We start from the raw sequence: 12,228 nt of genomic DNA on the forward strand, positions 1-12,228 counted from the left end.
TTAATAATTATTTTTTAGATGGCTCTTTCTTCTGCTGGGGTGTGAGCCTTTCTAGAACATGGACGATGTTTTCTTTCTTTCCTTATTATTTTATTATCTTTTATTTAAATTCATTTTAGCTGCTTCCCTATTTCTTTTCAATATTATGTATACAATGTGATGCATACAAGAATATATTACACACATGTAAGCCGTTCACTATAATAATAATAAGGCAAATATTTGTGATCCACCTTCCACTTTTATAATTACCACCCCCAAAGCTGCCTGGGTGATCTCCCACATCCCATTCTCTGCCTCCCCCAGAGGTGACCGCTATATTGAAATGGGTTTTGTCATTTCCTTGCACTTTAAAAACAATCTTCCTTACCATCTTAAGTATGTGTCCCTAAAAATATGTTGGAGACACAAGGGTAAAGTTTAAAAGTCCTGGAGCCATGTTTTCTTTGCTTTTATGGTCTCCATAATTAGCACAGTGCCTAGAACTTAGTCCTCCCTAGATGTTTGTGAATGAATGGATATGCCCCAGAGCCCAGAGGATATTCCTGTGGTGCTATAGGTCAGGGAGATACCGGAATTCAACTTTCGTGAGCTTGTTCCTTTTGAGCCTTGTTAGTTTTACCTCTTTGGGGTGCTTATAGATACAGACTACAGAAATTGATTACATACTAATTTAATTGTTTGGGGATGTTTTCAGACTACCATTTCCTACTTATCATACACTCCGTTTTACCAGCAAGCAGTTATTCTCCAGTGGTTCCAAAGAGAGTGGCCTCAGTATTTTTGTTAACAGTCTGCTTTGCTTTTCCATTCCATTTTGGTTTTTCAAAGAACATTGTGGGGTGAGGAGGAAAGGGATGGAGAGAAGAGAGAACACTGAGTACACTTGAATTTAAAAGTTAACTTGTGGAGGGCTGGGGGTGGGGCAGAATAGCAGGGCAAGCAAAGTGTTGGCCTGGGAATGTCTGTTCCGTGCCAGATGTCACATTGAGTTGAGATCCTGGGGAAGGTTCCATTAAACAAGTCCATGGAAATTCAGAACATAATTTGTGTGCAGAGCATAATCTAATTGTGAGTGCGCTTCATTCTTTTTAAGTACTAAAAAAACACACAAGAATCAGTACAGAACTTTCTCAGGGGGACGTTCAAAAGCATTTTGTTCAGAGGCTTGAAAGTGCAGATCATTTTTAACTGATAAACAATGGTGCGAGGTGAAATGCTGGAGCTTGTGGCTGGAAGCTGAGCTGGTTTGCAGAATGCCTTGTCTCTCTCCCCAACCTGCACCCAGCTCTGAAAGGTCACAGTGGGAGCACTGCCTCCCAAGATGAAGTCCCCTCCGCAGGGCAGGTTCTCGGCTCAGCAGGGGCCTTGGACAGCCCTCTCTGGGCGAAGCGTGGGAGCTACCCACCTGCTCTGCACCTGCTCTCCTCCAAGTCAGTCTCCTGATCCAGAATTCCCTCTGTTGTGCTGCCAGGCTTCCTCCTGGAAACATTTCCATGTGACATTATTACTCCCTCTGCCCGAGTCTCACTGTAGTTCCTTGAACACATGTCTGAATTAAAACAAACCCCCCATTTGCTTCTGTTTCACCACTGTGCAGATGCCAGGAATGGCCAGAATTTACCCAGTTTATTTGTTCTATTTTACTGACATGCGTGCTTGCAAATAAAATGTATTTGCATTAAAGATTGATTGCACAGTGCTAGATTAAAATCTAGCGTTGGTCTTGGAGCATCTCAATCCATTCTGATTAGATTCTTTAATTTTTCACATAGTCCTCAGGCAATATGAGAGACTTCTTTTTCCCTTTCATTTGACTGAGATAATTCCTATTTGATTTGTTTTTCCACTCTGTGCAGAAAACATACATATCTTCATTCACTTGTTCTCTTATGTCAGTAATACTGCAGTCAAGCACGGAACACAAGGTGAAAGTGCTTGTTAACATTTCATTTACTTTCTATTTTTCCTCTTTTAAATTGTTCTATATTCACCTGGAGTTTTAAATGATTTTGACCCAGTGCAGTTAATTTTCTGGACCTCAGAACTCGGTTTGGAACTAGAAAGTGTCTCCGCCGCCCGGGCTCTCTCCCCACTCACCGTATGACCCACCTCCTACCTATAATAGTCACCTGCTCTACCACAATAGCCACATAAAACATCGCTGTGTTCATATCAACACCCCATTCCAAACTCCTCATGCCTCCCTCTTGCCTTCAGAGTAAGTGCCCTTGGCAGAGTGTTCACATTCTTCTGCCATCCAGGTACAGTTCACCTTTGTGGCTGCTTTATCTCATCTGATCACTGTACTCCTGCCGAACAAGGGGTTCAGTATATTCTGAATATTCCTTGTGTTTTCCTCCCTCCATGTTTCAGTTCACACCATCCCTTTCACCTGAGGTCTGCTCCTTCTGCAGCTCCTTCTTCATATTCTGCCCAGAGTAGCCTCTCGTCCATGACATATCCCCTCCCCGCTTCCCCTCGGCCTCGCTGGGAGTATGTCTTCTTCCTCTGTGTTCCCTCTGGACCCCTCTGTCTGTTTTGCACTCATCGTGTCCTCTCACATCCTAGTTGTTTGTCTGTGGAGCTCATCACCTGAAAGGATCTTTGAGCAGTGGACTTCTCCTTCTCCAGGCCCTCCTCCCCAGCACCACCCCCAGGGCCTTAGCAGGTGCAAGGTTTATCGCATATTCAAAATGGACTAAATTGAATGTTATCATCTTGGTTTCCCGTTCTTAGATCTTTGGGAATTCAAGCAGAGAGGGTGACAAAGAAAGCAGACTCTGGAGTCAGACAAGCCAGCTCTGCTGTTCGCTAGCTCACGGCTTGGGGCAAATCTCATCACGCTCAGGACAGTTTCCTTGTCGACACCCTGTGTTTTTGAGAGGAAGAATTCAACGAAATAGCAGACATAGAGTTTTTAACACATGCTGCTTTTGGCAAATAGCCGCTCGTAACGTTAGTATCCAACTCTGTCCTTTGTTGTATTAGTTATCCCTTCAAGGCCCGTGGAATCCGTAGTCTGCCGTCAGTGCCATACCTTTCATGTTTTCATTCATGTCATTAATAAAGCATGTTAAGTAGGTTAAGGACAAGGACGGAGTCAGGTGACACATTACTGGAGATTTCCCTCGAGGTTGACAGGCAATCCATTAGTCAACATCCTCTGGGTGCTGGACTGTGCCATCATCCAGTGTGCATGTCAGCCTTGTTCGTAAGACTCTGAGTGTTTGACGACATGCCTACCGAATTCCACATCTGTGATTCATGTGGCAGCCTGCAATCCTAACTCTGTCAGGAAAGGAAGAGAGAACTATTTTTCGTACCTGGTTCTTCATGAACTCTTGCTGGCTCCTACTTGCCCCTACGGTTTTACTGCAGATCAACACCAAACTTGGCAGTTTGTGATTTTCAGAATTTATCTTTTTCTCTGCTTTGAATCACGTGTATACTTTTTGTCCATCTCCAACCTGCTACTTCTCTTCCTTTGCAATTTCTCAAAAATTAGTGAGGTTATTTCCACAGTCAAATCTACAAGTTTTTTCAGTACCTTTTTTCTCCTCGTTCAGTAAATGCTCTTCTGAGCCTACATACATGTCAGGCACTGTGCTTGGCCTTGAGGAGACAGGGATGAATAAGACAAAGGTCTTTCCAGGCTGCATGATTTTTGCATACCAAGTTTTGGGCTGAAAACTTGGGTTTTAAGAGATTTGGGCATGTGGGATGGAGATAGGATTGGAGGGAATATTTTGCCTACTTGTAAATAATACTAGTCCCATCAATCCAACTGAAGGGAGAGAAAGAGGAAGGTAACTCAGAGAGCCTTTCCAGGAACCATTGCTGAATGACAAGAGTGGAGGACCTTTAATAGTGTGAATTCTGTCAAGGCTACTGCACCTACTGTGTGCTAAAGGCTGTATTAGACACTGGGATACAAGGATGAACAAGCCCTCAAGAAGATGACGCCGTGCTGGGAAATAGCAAGCAGGCATCGCACTGCAATGTGATGAATGCTTCTTAAATTCTGGGTAGGGTGAGGAGCATAAAGGAGGGGCACCTAATTCTCTTCCCGAAGCAATTAAAGGTCAAGGCTGGAGACCTGAAAAACAGGTACTAGTTAGCCAGGCCCAGAGGGACAGGAGAACAATCCAGGTAGAGGGAGTCTGCAGAGTGTTGGGCTGCCTTCAGGAAATGGTGGTGTTTGCACCGGGGCGGGGGGGATGCAGTGGCAGCTGAAGAGATTCTGAAGGGCTTGTAAATCATGCCGGGGAGTTTGGACTTGATCTTAAGGATGTGGGGTGCCATTAGAGGGTTTCAACAGGGAAGTCACCTAATGAGATTTATGCTCTGGAGCATTGTGGAAGATGGAGTGCTCAGGGCCATGCCGAGCAGCTGGGACACGGTGTGGGGCTGTTTCAGTTAATTCCGGGCGAGAAATGCTGATGGCCTGGTGTGGAGCCTTCCGGACGGGAAGAAGGAGACAGAGCGCGGAGTTACTAAACAGCTCTGAGCAGATGGCTTGCAGTTTATAGTTAAATATCAAAAACAAGAGCCATTTATGATCGTGCTTTTCATACTTTAGTGTGTGTAAAAGATCACCTGCGGACAGTTTGAAAAACCTGTTTTTCAGGTCTCCAGCCTTGACCTGACATCATTATGGAAATGATGTGAAGAAATTTCAGCCCGCAAGTGTATTTCCAGTAAATAGCCTAGGTGCCACGGTTGCAGGTGTCCTCAGACCACACCACGAAAAACCCCTTCCTGTTAGATGTTTTCAAATGGCAATACTTCTTTTAAGTGCATTCACATTATGTTCACTTTTCATTTAAGAATGAAGATTCAGTCCTGTTATCTCTGTTGAAAATACATGAATGGCTCCACCCCAAGGGTTAATGTGCTGGAAAAAAATAAAAAAAGAGCAGTCTCCTTGCTAGTGTGGTCTGTGTTCACTAATTGTTTGCTCTCTGTAAGGGATGCAGAGCAGAGCAGAATGGTGATAATCTTGTTAAAACCTCTGCTGCAGATTGCTTGTAAATGAATTTTCAAAGGTTTCAGCATGCCCTTTGCAAGAGTAAGCAAGCAAGCATTTATGGAGAAAACCATAGTTCCCCCAATTCTTGAAGTTCCTTGCAGGTGTGCATTCTTAGTGTTTAAGGCATATTTTGATGCATTTATTATTGTGATATTTCTCAAGCCAGTATGCCTGGTTTCAAATCCCAGCTGCACCGTTTATGAGCTGTGTGACCACAAGCAAGTTACCTGTGCTTTCCTTCTCTCATCTGTAAAATGAGAATAAAACTGTACCTGTCTCATGGGCTTGCTGTGAGAATTAAATAAGAATGCATGTAGGGCACCTGGGTGGCTCAGTCGGTTAAGCGGCTGCCTTCGGCTCAGGTCATGATCCTGGAGTCCCAGGATCGAGTCCCGCATCGGGCTCCCTGCTCGGCGGGGAGTCTGCTTCTCCCTCTGACCCTCACCCCTCTCATGTGCTCTCTCATTCTCTCTCTCAAATAAATAAATAAAATCTTAAAAAAAAAAAAAAAAGAATGCATGTAAACTACTTTGCACAGCATGTGAACTTAGTAGGCCATTTCTGACCATTTCTGACAGGAGCCCAGTAGTCTATAAAAACCTTATGTCACCTGTATTAGAAGTTAGTCATGTAATAAACACTTTGTCTTCTTATTTGTCATGGTACTTTAAAAACCAACACATCTATAGTGCCCATATGCAAGAATTCTTAGAGCAGCATAAGTGTTCAGCAGTACATACCAAACACATGGATAAGTAGGCCAATCACAACAATGACGAGTATTTCTTGTGCACTTAGTCTTTCCCAGTCGGTCCTTTAATTCTCACAGCGATCCCATCAGCGAGGCTTGCTCAATCCCTTCTTGGAGTGAGGAACTCAGGTGCAGAGAGATTAAGGGATTGCCTGCAGTCATGTTGTCATTAAAGAAAAAGATCCGCTATTTGAACTCAGAAGCTGCCAATGCCAGACCCTGTTCTTACCCACCGCTCGGAGATATGGTATTGTCAGTTATGTGAAGCATGGTTAGGAACATTCATTTGTATGCCAAGTAAATTAAGAAATTGACTCATCTTGAATGTGAAATGTGTGGAAGTGATTCCCGAAATGTGTACGGTGGTATTGTACAGCTCTGTTTTAAGTCACAGTCAAGCCCGGTGCTCTGTTTCTCCGAAGTAGCCATGCAGGTATTATACTGGGTACTCTGGGAGGGATCTCGGTCGGGGGGGCTCTTAGAGCAGTGCTTCTCCAACCTGAGTGTACAGATACCTCAAGGGCTTGTTAAAAACCCAGATTACTGGGCTCCACCCCTGCCTCAGAGTTGCTGACTCAATGGGTCTGGGGTGTGGTCTGAGAATCTGCATTCCTAACAAGGTCCCAGGTGACGCCGATGCTGCTGATTTGGGACCACACTTTGAGAATCACCATGTTAGAGGAATGAGATGATTGGTGAATTTGGGAGCAGAGGGTGGTTTAAAATCTACCCCTATAATTGCCTGACCTGCTTCACAGACCTAGTTACTAACTTCACAAAGACACTTGGAAGTGCCAAATCTTCAGCTCTACCATGGAGATACTTAGATGAAAATCAAAAGATAGAAATCTTTACTTTAGCCTTAACATTTCCGAAGCAGGGCGGTGGCTTTCTGATTTAGAAACTCCTACACAGTCTCTTCCCCTTCTCCAAAACAGTGGGGTCTTTTAAAAACCCAGGTATTTCCCTTACCTATGGCTCAAACCCAGCATTTGGCTTTAGAACTAGGTACTTGACCAAGTTCTGGGCTGCGTCAAGGAAGCCCCTTGTGTCCATTACTCCCCACCCTGGAGCAAGAATTTTCTCCCTAGTGAGGTTATATTCATAAAATATGGGCCAGCTTCCCATGTTCATGGGCTGGTCTCATTGTTGAGGCTAAGGGGCAAGGTCATGGAGTAACTTAAGCAAAACCCAAAATATCAGAATGACCCAAGAATGAAGGATCACCTTAGGCATGTTGGATCCTAAAACTGGGATAGGATAAAGCAGAGATTCTCTTTTGATTCTCCATGACAATGAGAGGGAAAGGTATGGAAAGACAAATGATCCGTAGAGCATTTCTTTTTGTCTGTGGAATATATTACCTAAAAGTGGATTTACTCCTTTGCTTTTTTCCCCTAAGGAGACTTGTGCCTCTGGAAATACAAATAGTTGCTTATCAGAATGGAAACTCTGGCTCGATGAGTAACTGGAATAAACCCAGTTCATTTTCCATCATCAGGAGAATGAAGAAATAAATTATGCATTAAGTCATACAAGGGAATATTATATAGCAGTCAAATGAATGCACTTCAGATACGTGGAGAATCTTAGCAAAATGATTTTGAATGTAAATCATCCCAAAAGATTATAGATATCATGGTAGCCTGCTTATTAAAAAATGAAAGACAAAACAGAAAAAAAAGAATCTACTTTTTAGGAATACTTATAGATGTGAACATTCTTCATAAAAATGAAAGCAAGGAAATGGTAAACAGAATAGAATGAGGAGGTAGATATTAGTGTCGACGTTTTCGTTTTTGTAATGGGTAGTGGTTTCTTCATTTACTCTATGCTTAAATGTAAGGAAATAAACAAAAGCATAAGTACAATAAATAAATCCGAAATAAACATGACTACTGGCTCATACAAACCAGTCAGTTAAGAACTAAAATAAAGGTAGTCTTGCATGGACCAACGATGAGAGTGTGTCAAGAACCAAGGAATTTGATTAATCCAATTCAGTGCACCTGTGACTCATAGATTTTCTGCAGAGAAAATAATGAAAAGTGACTCTCTGGGCCCCTGCTTGGTTCCCACACAGCAGTGTGACCTGAAGTCTTTGCCACTTTTCCCAGCTCTCATCTCCATTGGTCCAGTTGGTTCTTTATACACGAAGATCACTGAGGGAGGGTATCAGTAGGCCGCTGAAGATCGCAGCAGAGTCACTTCAGAAGAAACCATGGCTGTGGTATCCCTGGGGTAGGAAAAACGTGTGGTTCCTCTTCTCTGATCTCCACCTCTCTGAGGAAGGGAACATGTTGACATGTTTTCTCAGAGAAGCTAAGGTAGGAATTTTAGAAAATAAAAAAGGCTGTGTCCAGTATGAGAAACTTGTTGCTAGACACAAACTTTGGGGCCCGTGGCTTAGAGGGATGTTCGACTAGGGGAGCCTAGGTGGCGCAGTCGGGCAAGTGTTGGATCTTGATTTCCGCTCAGGTCGTGATCTCAGGTCATGAGATCGAGTCCCAAGTCAGGCTCCACACTCAGCGGGGAGTCTGCATGAGACTCTATCTCCCTCTTCCTCTGCCCCTCCCCCTATGCTCACGTTCTCTCTCTCTCTCAAATAAAAAAATAAAAAAGAAAAGGAAGTGCGATTAACTGGCCCCTGAGCTGCCTTCATTGCCTCATTCCCTGCTGTCACTTCTCCCTCCCTGGACGACTGTCTCCACTGCTCCTCGTCTACGGGCTTGAATAGTCATGGGTAGTTTTGAAAGCTAGCTAGTTCTGTGAGCCTCTTCCATGGAATCTTAATCCTTCCAACAGGAAATAATATTTCCCTTTGTTGATGTCTTTTAGAACCCAAGTTTTGTACGCCCCCCCTCCAAGGCATTTGCCCCTTTCTCATGGCAGGATCAGTATCTCAACTGGACATCTGCTAGGGGTGCAAGGAGCTTCGGGGCATTCAAATAGGAACAGATGAAATCTTGCCCTTGTGGAACTTGTCTTCCACTGTGTATGTGGCCCACAGCCTCTATGAGAAGGTCCGGTATGAGAAGCTCTCTATGATGTAGTGTGCTTCATTCAGGCTTTCCTGTGAAATAGGAGAGTTCAGTCAACATAGCCCAGAGCTGAGGATTTACTCGTTAATTTATAATCTCAAGGGAGGAGGAAGAACCCTTACCACCCTCTCTCAGAACCATCTTCTATTTTCATGCTAGTTCTGTTGCTCACATCCCAGATGACAGCCTCTCCCTCGCTCCTCGTTCCTGCTCCAAGTCCTTTTCCCTGATTTTGGCCGCACATGTGTTGGGACCCAGAAGTGGTTCAGAGAGGGTGGTCATAAGAAGAAAAATAAAAATAAAGGCAGTATTTTAAAGTGTTAACTGAGTGCCAGGCACTACTTTTTCATATATTAACTTATATAATCTTTTCAACAACTCTATGAGATAGACACCATTATCTTTTCCCTTTTTTAGAAGAAAGCGAGGCACAGAGAGGTTATGTGCCTTTGCCAAGGTCACACAGCTGTAACCGAGGCTACTAAACATATCACCTCATAAAAAGCAAAGAGAAACAACTTCACAGAGATTGAAAATGTAAGAGAGAAACGGAGAGGGGATACATCATCCATGAACCAAGGGGAAAGGACATCAAGATATTAGAAGTGGAGCGTGGCTGAGTGCTGACAAGGTCCAGTGATGTAACTCCCTGGCAGATTGTTCCAGTACAGGAAAGGGGAAGGTCAGTGCTGCTGAGAAGGTCAAGGGAGCGGGTCCGAGTGCGAGACGCTGCTTCAGTGTAGATGTGGATTGTGGCACCCCAGTCGCCACAGCCCTGGGTGGGGGAGCCTGGGGGTGGAGAACACACGCCGTGTGGTGTGCACTGGAGGCTGGCACACAGGGTGGGGAGGACGAGGGGGGCAGCCAAGGCTGTTAGGTCTTCGAGTCAATTAGGAAAATGGTGCTTCTGACCGAAGTGAGGTTTAAAAAAAAACAAAACAAGGGGCCCCCGGGTGGCTCAGTCGGTTAAGCGTCCGACTCTTGATCTCAGGGTCCGGGGATCAAGCGCCCCGTTGGGTTCTGCGCTCAGCCTGGAGTCTGCTTGAGATTCTCTCCCTCTGCCCCTCCCACCGTTGAACTCTCTCCCTCTCTCTGTCTCTCTCAAATAAATAAACAAAATCTTAAAAAAAAAAAAAAAAAAAAAAAAAAAAACGAAAAACCATGCTGTTTTAGAGTATTGTTGCAGGTCTCTGCAGCAAGTAGTAGATTATGTCATCTCTTCCTAGCAAGTGGATGTTTTTGTTCCATTCGTGGTCTGGAACTGCCTGCAGACAACACCACTTCACTGGGAGTGGAAGATGAGGTGACTTCAAAAAAGACTCATCCTTTCCTTTTCTCTTACCCTCTGGACTTAAAGTCACAGACCTCAGGGCTAGCCCTGCTCTGACGTTTTAGTGTTGGCGGCTTGTCAGTCCCCATTTCTCTCTCCCACCACTTCATCACCTCCTTCCTCCCCTGTTAACTCCCACACAGTGACACCCCTGCTCTGATCCCACCCCGCCACCTCGAGGGCTGCTTTTCCCTGATTTAGGTTTTCCTGCCAGAAGCAGAGGGCAGGCACTTCATTTTGGTAAACACAGGATAAACACTTCTCCTTAAATAGAAATGGCAGGCTCTCCAGCTAGATTTTTTAAAGGGGCAGAAAGTCAATTCAGTTCAGTGAACTTGACAAGAAATTAAAGATAAGGAATATGTAAGAGTCTGGAAAATTCTTCAGGGAGGATTTGCTTTTGTTATTACCAGGCTCCCAAAACAATCAATTAGGATGAAGTTCACGGCCACGATGGATGTAACCCTCCCCAGACCTGTTCAGTGGGAGGCAACGGGAGACGGTTGTCCCTGAGCCCACCTGCCAAAGGGTGGGTGCTCAATGCTGATTCCGCGTGGGGGATGGTGCATGCCTATGTGGTTTGTTTGGTGCCGTTCAGCATGTCAGCCATGGAGATACATCGACCACACTGAAAGCAGCAAGTTAGGGCTGATGGGATAACTTAGATGGGGAGTGTGCTAGATTGTGAGGTGATTCTTTCCGCTGAATGGTATTTGACACCCCGGGCTTCAAATTGGTCAGGCCCCCCTCTTTATTTTTTTTTTAATATTTTTTAAGATTTAATTTATTTAAGAGGGAGAGCACAAGCTGGGGAGAAGGGCAGAGGGAGAGGGAGAAGGAGACTCCCTGCTGAGCAGAGAGCCCGACGTGGGGCTCCATCCCAGAACGTCAGGATCATGATCTGAGCCGAAGGCAGACGCTTAACCAGCTGAGCCACCCCGACGCCCCAGTCCCTCCTCTTTAAAACGGGATTATGAGGACTTCAAACCATGGACCAAATGCTAAGTATCCCACTAGCTTTACAAACAACATGTGTGCCCGAGTTTGGCGGGACCTGGGCCAGTTTTCAAACAACGTGTGTCTTCTCTATGTCCCTGTCTTCTCTATGTCCCTGTCTCCCCTTCCAATGCTTTGAAGATGGATTTAGCCCAGGAAGGGAGAGCTGTGAGGGGGCAAGCCACTCTGAAAGTTAGACTCTTCTCTTCTGAGTGCTTGGTCCTTGACAAAGGTGATGGCTGGTCCACCTCAACTTCTGCTCACTCACCTTCAACTTCCCGTTGACAAAAGTCCTTGCAATCTGACTGGACCTGGAGAAAGATTCCATGCGCTCTTTATCTTTGGCGCTCTCCTCCTTAGTGTGGTCTGTGACCACAGGCCACATAGTCATCTGTGGTAATTATTGAAAATGCAGATTCCTGGATTACCCCCACACCTTCTGAACTGGAATTTTTGTGAGCGTTACCCAGAAATCTGCACTAGTACTTAACTTTCCTGATGATCTTTAGGCACAGTAAGGCTTAGGAATCATTGCGTTGTTAATAATAATTATAAAATGAGTATTTATGAGCCGGTCAAGCACTTCCCAAGCATTTCACTTTTTATTTATTTCAACTTCACAACAACCCTCCAAGATAGGAACTGCTATCCACCTAGAGCGGGGCCTGACACATAACACATGGCAGATGCTCAATAAATTTTTGTTAAACAAATTAATCATTTAAATATATATATATATATATATACACACACACACATAACATATATACATGTACATACATATATACATAAATAAGAAAACTAAGGCTTAGCGAGGTTAAAATCACCTGGACAAGAACACATAGCTGCTGAGAGATGAAGCCAGAGTTTATAGTGCCTTCTTTAGGTAGAGCTTGTTGGTGTGTGACTTTGCAGGCTGGCGTCTCCTTCTGGTGATGCTGGGTAGTGCGTGGCAACAGTGATAGAAGATCCCAGAGGCACCTGATTGGCCTTGGGTTGAATTGACAGATCTCTTGTCTAGCGTTCTCTTCTTGGCCATCTCTGGTAAATTAACAGGGACACGTATTTATTTATTACT

The 12,228-nt window shown here is 44.5% G+C and overlaps 1 protein-coding gene across 7 annotated transcripts in view; it reads left to right on the forward strand.

The window, feature by feature from the left end:
- SYBU (syntabulin) overlaps positions 1 to 12,228 on the forward strand; it is a 114,997-nt gene that overhangs the window by 83,016 nt on the left and 19,753 nt on the right. Inside the window, exon 1 of one of the 7 annotated variants that reach the window (XM_045896030.3) lies at positions 878 to 9,506. The exons of the other annotated variants lie outside the window; for them this stretch is intronic. The gene's annotated coding sequence lies outside the window, so the exon portion shown is untranslated. Of the gene's footprint in view, positions 1 to 877; positions 9,507 to 12,228 lie in introns of those variants that run through there. 7 annotated transcript variants of the gene reach the window in all.

The sequence above is a fragment of the Mirounga angustirostris genome, unplaced genomic scaffold, assembly GCF_029215605.1.
Source record: "Mirounga angustirostris isolate CCGP_5_RB_7025 unplaced genomic scaffold, mMirAng1.0.hap1 SCAF_4, whole genome shotgun sequence".
Lineage (NCBI taxonomy): Eukaryota > Metazoa > Chordata > Mammalia > Carnivora > Phocidae > Mirounga > Mirounga angustirostris.